The 12,280-nt window shown below is 43.6% G+C and overlaps 1 protein-coding gene across 1 annotated transcript in view; it reads right to left on the reverse strand.

The window, feature by feature from the left end:
* Positions 1–12,280, reverse strand: part of LOC147707040 (protein eva-1 homolog C-like) — a 739,660-nt gene that overhangs the window by 228,595 nt on the left and 498,785 nt on the right. The window lies entirely within an intron of this gene.

Raw genomic sequence — 12,280 nt, forward strand, 5'->3', positions numbered from 1 at the left:
GGTTAGTAGTAGCGACAAACAGCGATGTCTACTCTTTGCTATACACCCCATGCTCTTTTTCATCCTCTACCCCCGGCCGGTATTAGCCACTTACAGCCAAGCGTTGTGCATCTTGTTTTGGATTCACATCACATTCAATAAAGCAGGAACGTATATTTGTGATCCCTGGTTCAAGCAAATTCCAACATGTGAGGTGCGTGTTTAAATAAGGGTCCCCAAAAAGGATAGGGCAAAAGGCACAGCTAATACAACTCATCTTCCCTGAGGAGAAGGCTGCCTTCCAATCTGACGCTGTCACACATCTCCAGTGATCTCACCAGAATGACTTAGTAAGCTGGTTTCCAGGTAGCTCACACCAAAGCCAGCAAGATACGCATAATACTGACTGGTTTCTGCAAAGTTTGAATGCACCTGTGAATTTGAAAGGCTGCCTAGCCTAGGCCCAACTGCCACATTTTTTAAAAATATAGCTGGTGAAATGTGCACCTTGTAACTTGAAGGAACTCTGTCCACCAGCATAACGGCATGGGCTGATCTACAGCAGAAAGGACTTGAGAAAATGCTCGAGGATGTAGGGAGAGATGTATTGTTGTCAATACCCAAACCAGAAAAGACAGATTTCCTGGCTGCGAACCAACCTACTCCATCCCAGGCCTACAAGCTCAGCTGCTTTGCATAGTGTTCTGAGGCATTGATCATAAAGCATTGGCATGGTCTGTTTCCGCCAACCAGCACGATCCAAAATCACCAGCCTCGAGAGCAGCGCTCACCATCACCTTTCTACTTCTCCAGAGACATTATGGAATCCATCATGACATTTGTTATCTGGTGAGACAGTGGGAAGAGTTAAGAAGCCCATGCGACAGGCTGTCAGCAGGATGTTTCCCTCTGCCTAAGGCTGACTTTCCGCTGATTGGTGTACCCTGAGTGCAGTGGTCTCCTACGTGGCACACAGCGCTACTGTCCATAACCATACTGCCCTCCACGACTGCACCACCTTATACCCATTTCTAGTGCTACAGCTGGCGATCTCTTCAGTGCCGCTGCTGACCAGAAACCTTGAAGTACATCTGGACTCTGGCTTGCAGAGATGAACCCTGATGAACAACGCTGCTTGACCGGGAGAGCTGAAGGATATGGGAAGTCTTCATCGTGTGGCAGGAGATCCTCTAAAGTGCCAATGAACCTCACTGTCTACTTGGATGAAAACTGCTAACAACACTGATGAGCGAACTCCATCCATGAGACAAATGGGCCAACGTGCACGTGAAAATGAGTAAAACTGCTGAACTTAGCTTTTGGTTTATGACCATATATAAAGGTAGGCAACATCAACCTGCAATATAATTGCATCCAGTACACTGCCTACTACTACAGCATCATGGAAGGAGTATAATTAGTATTCTGACCTCCACGTCAACTTGCTAGAGTTGCAAAGCAATGCAGTGGTTGGGTCATTGTAGTTGCATAATTTGTGTTGTACTGTATAACAAATGCTACATAGTGAGGGTATACCAAGCTAACTAACCTTTTTTCATCAATCAGGCTCAGCCTGTGTGAGACTACTATGAGGTATAAAACTCATGCTAGCCCCACTGCACAGAAGGACTTTCAGAAGATTCTTGCAGAGGTGAAATTGAGTTTTCTCTAAACTTTATTTTTCTTCAAAACTTTATTTTTTCATTTTCACAAAACAGTTGGCTACATTGTACAGGGATGGAATGGCGCTTATCAGGTGGATCTTATAAGAGCGTCCTTTTCTTACAGGACTCGACATGAGTTTTCTCTTATCTTTACTACTGGAATCACTTTGACTTAACTGAAGGTAACATAAGTAAAAGTTTTGTGTATTGTTAAAAGTCTATAACACTGCTGTGAAAACACAAAGTATTTATTGTGTTTTATCCTTGTGCTAGCTACATTAATGTTCGATCCCACATCAACCTTCAAGATTTAGCTTTGGCTGTTCAGCTTTACTACCGCCTGAAGGTCAAAGCCAGCAGAGAAAGTGGCTGGTAATTCTTTAGCTTGTAGCAGAATGTTGTTCCAGTGGTTTGAAGAATAAAACACAATACTTGTTGCAAGGTCTCGCGCCAAAATGTCCTGACACCCATCCGAATAAAATTCTAACTTTCAGGTAGATTCATCAAAGACCCGTTTTGCGAGTCTTTAATAGCGATTCATAAGGAATCGCTATTACAGACTCGCAAAACGGGATTCATGTAGGAATCGCAAAATAAATTGCGATTCCTACACATTCCTTATTTGCGATTAGCAAATTGCTAATCGCAAATAAGGACTAACTCCCCATTCAGGCCCATAGGAATGAATGGGGAGTATTCCTTATTTCCGATTAGCAATTAGCTAATCGCAAATAAGATAGCGATTTCAAGGGTGCCAGGGGTGTCCAAAGGACACCCTGTAGCACCCCTCAAATGCTAATTTACACAGGTGTTGCGCACACACATGTCCAAAGGACTGGTGTGTGTGTAACATGCCAAAGAGAAAAATGCACTAAAGTGCTTTTTTCTATTTTTTCGCAATTTACCACGAAGTCAGACTTCGTGGTAAATAGTGACCAAATATTGCGAATTCGCAATTTCAAATTAGTTGATGAATTGCATTTAAGGAATGTCTATTAGAGATTCCTTAAATCCAATTCCTCGCAAATATGCGATTTCGCAAATAGAGATTTTGCATTTGGGATGATGAATCCAAAATGCAAAAATCGCACTCGCAAAGGGCCAGATTCTCAGAATCTGGCCCTTTGCGAGCGCAATTTTGTTTCATGAATCGGGCTGTTTATTCGTGAAGGAAGACATCATTTTATATTTGTAAAACGTGAGAATTTCTAACATGATCCAGTGACCTTGTATCTTTTATTAGAATCCTAAAACATGACCAATAATATTTATTTCCCAAAAAGTAGGGCCCAATTCGTAAAGTAACTTTTTGAAAGTTACCCTAGACGTGAAAAAGGTTTGTTACAGTTCCTAAGAAAGAACAGTCCTTTCATATAAGGAAGCCGCAGTAATTGGGTTGAATGACAGTGCTGCACAATGACTGTATTCTGTACCAGCCTGCCCGGACTGTGGCAGAACGTGCCCCCGAGGGACAAAACGCAGCCCTTTGAAGAAACCCGTCAACACAATGTCAGAAATCCAAATATAGGCGTTCATCGTCCGCCATTACAATTAAGAATCTGCCATCAGGAAACGTCCGTGTCTGCAACTTTCACTTCAGCTCGCATTTCTTTTAACCGAGGAGCTGAGGCCTTCATGCTGAGCCTCCCCCCGTCAGTGACGCAGTGACTCAGCCCGCCTTTGTGCTCAGACAATTCACAGATTCAATGGTTTCTACCAGCGAGGCTGTAACCACATGGTTTGTTCCAGGGCCTTATCATGTTGCCTTTGGAGGTTCTGAGGTGCTTTGTTCCCTCATCACAAAGAAGCCACAAGGAGATGAAACAAACAGCACGTGCCCCACTGCAGGTGTATACAAAAGCAGTTCACAGAAATATTATCCACAGTGGAAATAAAAAACGGACACAATGGCATAACTTCAAGGGAAGCTTCTGCAGAGCAAGAAAAGTCTTCAGACTGCTAAAAAGACATGTTCACTAGCCACAGGGAGTGCAGGACCCAGCGGGCAATATACCATGGTCAACTTGTCAGTCAGATGGTGGTTAACACAGTGAAACGGTTACACAAATGAATAGCCTTAAGCATCTGGTAACTATGACACTGTACAATATGGATGCATTTTTAGGACTTTTTAAATGCTATTTGAAGTACCGTATTTTCCGGCGTATAAGACGACCCGGCGTATAAGACGATCCCATACTTTTCTTGAAAAAAGTTAGGTTTTGTGCTATACTCGCCGTATAAGACTACCCATGATTCTAGCCCCCCTCCGTGACATGAAGTGTAAAGAACTGTCCATCCGATCTTAAAAAGAATGCAGTGTCTTGGTGATTCACCCTTCTGAAATACCGTACGGTAACTGCAGCAAAACATTATGTTGCTGTATTGCCGGCGGGAAAATATTACAGTCCCCTTTCTATGGCCATTAACTGACGCTCCTCTCCTTCCGATGAACGCGAGATTTATAACCACATCGGAAGGAGGGAAACGCCAGATCAGCACATGCTGCTGCATCCCCCCACCCTCCCACGAGCAGTGGCAGATAACAGGGCGCCCGAATTCCTCCCCACTGGAGCTGCTGCACTGCCATCACTGACTGCACCGACGCGGAGGCATATCTTTTGGCCCAGCTGAGTGGCATCAACACCTGGGTCGTGAAAGCGGAGCGGCACGACTACCATAGCCGGTAAGGACAACAGAAGGCAGGCATAGGCCTTATCTGCTCCAATTTGAAGCGTTGTTTCCACTCCCAAAATTTGGTTACCGGCGTATAAGACGACCCCCGACTTTCAAGCACATTTTAAAGGGTTAAAAAGTCGTCTTATACGCCGGAAAATATGGTAATGTACTTTTGAAAAGTGGTTGCTTGTGTGTAACGGCCTGTATCGTTTTAGAAAGTATAAATACATCTGTGATATATGGCTTTTATCAACAAGATTACTAAAATTCGAGGAATTATTTCTAGCAATCTGCTATTCTTTCCTTCTTGGTCCATGAAAAATGAAATAAAAATCTTTTTCACCTACATAAGCCGGCATCAACAAGTCCCTACTACGCAAACTCCAGACTATACAGAACACCGCCGCCAGACTCGTCATCGGCATCCCCAGCTCAAACACATCAGCCAACACCTGCGAAAGCTCCACTGGCTCCCCGTGAAGAAAAGAGTCACCTTCAAAATCTTCACTCATGCCTACAAATGCCTGCACAACAGCGGACCGAAATTCCTCAACGATAGAATCAGCTTCCACGTACCCAAAAGAAACCTCCAACCTCACACTGGCCGAAACCCCGCGCATCCACAGAGCCAGGGCAGACGGAAGATCCTTCTCTCACATTGCGGCCAAGACCTGGAACGAGTTACCGGCAGACGTCAGAAGCGCCCCCTCCCTGAGCACCTTCAGGAAGACTCTCAAGACCTGGCTCTTCGGCTAAATGGACCTGCTGACCCCACCTCCCTCAGCCCCTTGAGACCCTCACGGGTGAGTGGCGCACTTACAATCCCCTGATTGACTGACTGATTGACATACAGGACACAATTTGTGATAATATCCCAAAGCTCAATAGAACCATGAAAATGAATAGTGTCCGGAGGACTCAAACTTCTTATTCCCATGAAAATATCATGTATGTGATATTTTTATATGATAAAACTAGCCAAAAGACAGCAGAGAGATGTACAGGGTCAAAGACAAGTATAAAGTCAAGCTGTGATAGAAGGTGGATGGTTTATGTATTGTGAAATAGTGTCCTTTAAGGAGGTACAGCTTCATCTATTTCCTAAATTGAAGCAGCGTTGGGGTGCTCCTGATGGATACAGTCAAGTTGCTCCAGATCTTGGTTGCACAGATGGAAATGGCCTGCTTCCCTATTTTATCTTTTTAACACTTCTTAGGCTGCAGTCTGGTGGTGTCCTGGGTGTGTGTATGCCAAAGACCACCAGAGATACCCAGATTGTCTGCAAGATAAGTGGGAGTGCCGGTCACGATGGCTTAGGTAACCACGTAACAATTTCCTTTGAGCTTTGGTTGCTCGCTGATGGTCCTCCGCGATGCTCCAACTTAGGTGGTCAATAAATACCAAATATACAAATGACTCTAGTTCAGATCCACTGCAAGTGAAATAGTATCAGGAATATAACTTGTGGAAATCCTGAACGCTAGACTGGATACGCCTCTCAGACTGCGCTTTCATGTAGTGCTTTGTAGCACTTTGTTTGAATAATGTAGAGGTATCCTGATCTGCCTACGCAGAGCACAGGGGTAGATGCTGTCCTGCATAACAGTCTGTTCTTAGAAAAATGATTGGAACGTTATGAGGTGGGACCGTTTAATTGCTATTCAACTGCTTACAAATCAACGCACACACACTGCTCTGATGAGCTTCCAACTGAGTAAAACCCCTAGTGGGAGCTGCAATTAAACAAACACATAGAATACACGTGCCACATAAACAGCTACAACGAGAATGCATTATGCATGCCCCAATGCATAATACATTGGAACATGAAAATGAGGGCTATAGAAACCTGACATTCTAATGTAATAGATGAAATGTGAAATACAAAACTACAGGTTCCACAATACAGTGGGAAACCAGCAAGATTATAAATGCTGGTAAAGACATGGTACACATCTGATGAGACACAGATTCTGGTACTTTGTAGAAAAGATTGTAGTTAATTGGGTGCATGTAAAGATAAGATACACCAGACACTTGTCCAACTAGCTACTGGCTACCATTTACAGCCAGCTTCAACCACAAACTACCACTATCAAACTTCTTCTCTTCCATATTCCACTGCACTCACCCAGACATCACATGGGAAACACACTAGGATATACGACATTCCCAGCACAAAAACAACCCTTCTGTACAACAACCAAACACAGGAGCGTCCATGCTAACTGAAACTGAAGCCAACATCTCACAGCATAGCCCCCAAACATTCCAAGACAGAATACACACACAAGGAACTCAACAGAGAGCCCAGCTATCAGAAGGGCACCAAACCATGGACTGCCCATTTCAGCAGGTCAACGTCATCACTGCCCAGTTCAACTCACTACATTTCTTATTTCAGCAGCAGGGCAGCAACTTAGGCTCGTAAACCCTCACATACAGCAACACTAATTACATGTCCTTAGCAACAGTTACAGCAACCGCAAACCCTCATACATTTTCACACAGCCTTGGTAACCGGACAAAGAACTACAATTCTTCAGCAGGACTAAGTGGACTCGGCTCCTCCGCAATGGTCTCGCCCCCCGGGCTCAGAGCCAGCATCTGTAAAGTAAAAGAATATTTTAATATCGTTTTCTTTTTCAGCTGCTGTCTGAGCCAGCGTGTTTGGGGAGGGGCCGACCCACAGCAGATAAAGCGGATTGAGGTGCACTGATAAATTTGCATGTCAGTTGGGCTGGCCTTCTTAGGCCGGCAAACAGACATGCACACTTAAGTTTCCCCAAACCTGCTGAATTGCACAGCCGGGTTGGAGAAACAGCACAGACTCCCTGTGCCAGAGCGAGTGTTAAACCAGTCCGCTCAGGCCAATCACTGCGCTGATCTCATGGTAATATAGCATGACAGCAGCATGGGGATTCGATGGGGAGTCTCTGATGCTATTCCAGGGACTGCTGGGAACAAGAATCAGAGGAGCACCGAGGCACGAGGCGCCGGCATCATCAGATCAGTTTTATTTATTTATAATTAAGGCCGCGCTCCCCCTGCACCTCCTCCACCCGCCCCGCCACTTTTTATTTGTGTCGGCCGCCACTACATCAAACAACATCAATCCTTTAACTTCTAACCCATCTTCAATAGAACTATGTCTGTGCCTTTCTAACACAAAGAAAAACTGATGAAAAAGGCACACAACATAAATACACTAATAGGTAAACCCAAGTATGAATAGCAACTTCTCTAACACCCTTTCAAGCGCAATTTTCATATATCAGATGGGTGCAACGTACAAAGTAGGGCACACATCAATTTGCAAGGAAAATCCTCATTAGGTGCAATAAATGACTTAGTTTAAGATAACTGGGCATACAAATAATTCAGCATTCCATAATACATGATCCACAAATCCAAGCAAATCTTTTGCAGACCTGAAACTCAAACATAACAGCCTAAAAAACCATACAACTATGCAGGCATTATTACAGATATGTGACACTTGTACACATTCTCTAGCATCTCGCACCATACAAAATATGCTAACACCTGACAAAACAGAAAAATCCAGGTACTCAACATGCCTGCCATGCAACCATTACATTCCTGTATGTGTGATAAGCTGTTAAAGTCCACTATGTGTGATGCCTCCAGTTATGGAATTTTGAGTTTTGCGGCTAAAACCGCACAGCCACAATTTCCACAGGTAAATGTTGGCACTTACTGGAATTTACAAAAATGCCCTCGAAAATATGTGGATTGTGGTGTGCTAAGCCCCAAAATCCACATGTTATTCCTCCAAAACTTGTAATAAGTGCTATTTATTGCCCAAGCACAGTCAAATGTTATCAGATGCAACAAACATTGGACTAAATACCGGCCACTCATACTGAAGGTATTGGTGCTTAAAAACAGCCAATCTTCTTTCTGGCTACAAAGTTCACAATTCAGCAGCAAAAGTTCACAAAGCAAACTCACAATTCGATAATACATTTGCTGATACATGAGGGACTTCTTCAGCTTCAACAGTCATATCAGATCATAGAGTACCTCCCGTCTTCCAGTAATGTTGTCATAACTCCACCCATACTATGGTGAACTTCGAAACACATTCCAAAGCAATACACCAACATGGACCTAATGACACGTCACATGCGGGTAGCGAGACAAACCTCGAAAATGGAAACCCTTCAAATGCATAAGCGAATCCTCACCAAGATCAGTGGATATTTATGGGTGTTTGTTCCCTTCCTATGAAAAACATAAACACCAGTATATTTCTTATTTCCCACAAAATTACACATCACAACCAAAGTGAAGTGTACGCCCAAAAGTACAAAATGGAGGCTGTTGAGTGAACGGCGTTAAAGAACCCACAAATCACTGCCTTAAATTCAGATGATCCCTCAAGCACTGCAGTAACTTCAGAATAACTTATACTTACATTGAACACACTCCTTTCTCACACAGGCCAATTATAGCCAGGAGCCGTCTCTTTACACCCACCAACACAGCTGTAACACTATCCCCCCCAAGCTGCACTTGGAACACATAAACACTAACAAGGGTTGTCACAGATTTCTTTGGATGACTGTTCACAGGACAGCCAGCTCAAGGGCAGATTTTTAGGATAGCTGCTAACGACGGAAGTGAGTTATGAGAAATGGGTATTTAAAATAAATTGTGTTATGTGGATATCCTGAAGATTTAGCATGGATCTGGCCCTCCTGGACCTATGTGGCACATCACTGCGCTAGAATATAAATTTACCATTATATTTCCTAACATCCGTTTTAGAACATCCACCCTGTACTTAATAACGATAGATTTCTCTTCTGCAATGGCCCTTGCTTTGAGCTCTGATCATATATCCACGCTGCTAATAGGGCTATTTCTTACAACAACCCATGCATGGACAGTGGATGATTTCTTGTGTAAACCCAAGAACCTGGGCCTACAGACCCTCTAAGCAAAGATCAAAGGAACTCACCCCTGACCCTGAATTAAAATCTGAACACAGTGAAGGAGTTCATGCAGGGCCTTGGACATTTTGATGGTATACAACCTTTAGCACGCATCTTTTAGCACGCTCTACCATTACCACGCATCTGTTACAACGCATACCTTTACAACGCATAGCGCTTTGAGGCGATCTGACTTAGGGAATGGCTAGTGAATAGGTTAATTTACTATCCAATAACCTTCCCTAGTGTCCACGGGGACTGGTGTTGGAATAGTAAATTAAACTATTCACTATCCAGCACCCAAAGCACTATACGTTGTAAAGGTATCGCGTTGTAAAAAATGCGTGGTAATGGTATGCGTGGTAAAAGTGTGCGTGCTAACATCATACATCCCATTTTGATCTGTGTGTGCCCGGGAAGTGTACAACTTTCACCCAGTTCACAAAGCTTTTCAACTCAAGAATTTGCTTTTATACGATGACTTTTCCAAATAGATTACATTTACGACTTTCACTGTGTTTATAAAGAAATTACTGTGTATGTAGTCAGTGAAAGCTATCCTAGTCATAATCCTCCCGCAGTATTCACACATTTGAATTGTAAGATGCGGAACCTTCTCTATCATTATGCATTCACAAATATGATACAATACGCATTGACACATGTATTCTCTACACAAGGACTTTGCTTTCCCCATGGAGAAATCTCTTCTTCTACGCCCCAACAAATTCCCAGTCTGAAAACACTAATAATCCTCCCTCTTTCAGGATTAAATTTGTGTGTTCTTCCAGGAGGGAGGGAAAACTACCTGCAAAAGGTAGGGAATAACCCTTAAATCTCAAGTTTGTATTTGTGTATTTATTTACTTGTGCAGGTAGGACCGCAGAAAAATGCCCACAACCCTGCTGTAACACAAAATTATTCACAATGAGAAATTCCACCATTCTGGAACAATTTCCACATTTACAAAAGTCTTTAGAAGAGTAAAATCCACCAGCACGTGAATTTGTGGATTTACCCACACCACCATCTTATATATGTGCCTAAGTTGATTTTAGATGGGCAAACATTTTATGCTTCGGATACCACATGAACAAAATACAATTATATTTATATATTAGGATTTCCACGAATCTATTTTACCAGGATTTTCTGTAATTGTTCAGTGGGTCCATGTAAAAACATCTAGATTTGATGTAATTTATAGATAAAAAATAAATATACTTTTAATTTAAAGTTAAATGAATAAATATATTCATGCAAATAAACTAAAATGGTCATATCTCATTGGTTTTTGATGTTAGCATGTGCCAAATGCCAACCATGGGGACTTGCTTCAGGGCACAGAAGCGGCATTCCTTGCATCAGCCTACAGACAGCTTCAGAGTTCTCAAACAGGAAAGGAAGTACAAATCATTGCTAATCACTTGCATTACAAAACGTTGATAATTTACAGTACATCTGGTCCCCAGGCAATGTGCTGCTTTCAAAAAGGGCTAAACTAGCTAATAATTAACCAGCACAATTAAAAATGTGTACAGTGGGGGATACTGCTGCACCCAAGATGACTGAAGACACATGGTTTATAAATAATCCAGACCGTCTTCAAATAAATAAATCATGCCAGCCTTTGAGTGACAAGTGTTAACGTGGGGCAAATCGCTGGAGGGAACATAAACCTGGGGGTGGGGCACCCTCTGGCAGCAGGAGCAACTGTAGTCCATAAATAATGCAGCAAGTTGCTGCTGGGAGGGTATTTGTAGTCCATTCATGTTTTTCTTGCTAGGCAATAGGCCAGTCCACAGAATTACCCAGATACCTGCAATGCCTCTCAGCTGTGGTGTGCTAATGATTTCACTAAAAAAACATGCTGATATTCCCTTTCTATCCAAGTGCAGTTCTGTGCATATCAATGCAGTCTATTGACTGCATTGATATAAGTAACTCTACTGCTAACCTTCAACTTGCTACTATATACAAACATATGTCCCAGAGAGCAGAGAATGTACATGGGAACTTATGGTTAGATTAGTAAATTGATAGGAAAAGCACATTTAGTTTTGATAATAATTTTGCCATTGTTTAACAAATCTGCAAGAGGTTTACCACAAAAAGATACCATTTGTATTCAAATAGATTGCTCCTTAAAAGTTTCATGTATATTGGCCATGAGGAGGGTAGGTAGGTGTGGGGGGATGGGGTGAACAGGGGAGAGTTTTCAGGCTGTTCAGGCAAAGGAGTTCTGGACCGAAAAATCTGCAGGGCAGAGTGACAACAGGTTTGCTTTGTGCAGAGGTCAGTTTCTTATGAGCACATTTCCAGATTAGTGCAATTAGTTCAGTGTTTTTATGAAGTTTAAAACATTTCATTTATTTATAAGTAGGACTACTGAACTTAGGGGGTCATTAGGATTGCGGTTTTCCCGCATCCTCCGGGCCGGCGGAAGTGTCTGCCGGGCCAGAGCATGCGGGAAAACCGCTGCAGAGGCTTCAAAGACCCCCACTCCAGATTAGGATGGCGGGGGGGTCAGGAAGACCGTCCGCCGCTTTTGCGCCGCGGTCGACTTACGACCGCGGTGGAAAAGCTCTAATATGGAGGCGGTGTCTAACTGACACCGCCAGCCATATTAGGATGGCGGTAAACAGATGCCTTTCCGCTGCGGCTTCTCCGTTGTGGAAAGGCATACGGTGATTTCTTTGGGGGCCCGTTGCAGGCCCCCAGGGTGACGCATTTGCGTGCATGAAGTGGCAGGCACCGCGCGGTGCCTGCCGCTTTGTGCATGCAAATGCGAAGCATGCATATTTAACCTTGCGGCGGGTGCTGCTTCAAGCAGCACCCGCCGCAATGTTAAATATTGAGGATGTGACCGCCAGGGTGGCGGTCACATCCTAATTGCACTGGAGGGACCGCCGCTGCCCCTGCGGACGGTCCCTCCTCCTCTAGGGTGGCGGACGGACGCAGGTCCGTCCGCCATCCTAATGAACACCTAAATGCGGC

This window comes from Lissotriton vulgaris, chromosome 6 (genome assembly GCF_964263255.1).
Source record: "Lissotriton vulgaris chromosome 6, aLisVul1.2, whole genome shotgun sequence".
NCBI classification, from domain to species: domain Eukaryota; kingdom Metazoa; phylum Chordata; class Amphibia; order Caudata; family Salamandridae; genus Lissotriton; species Lissotriton vulgaris.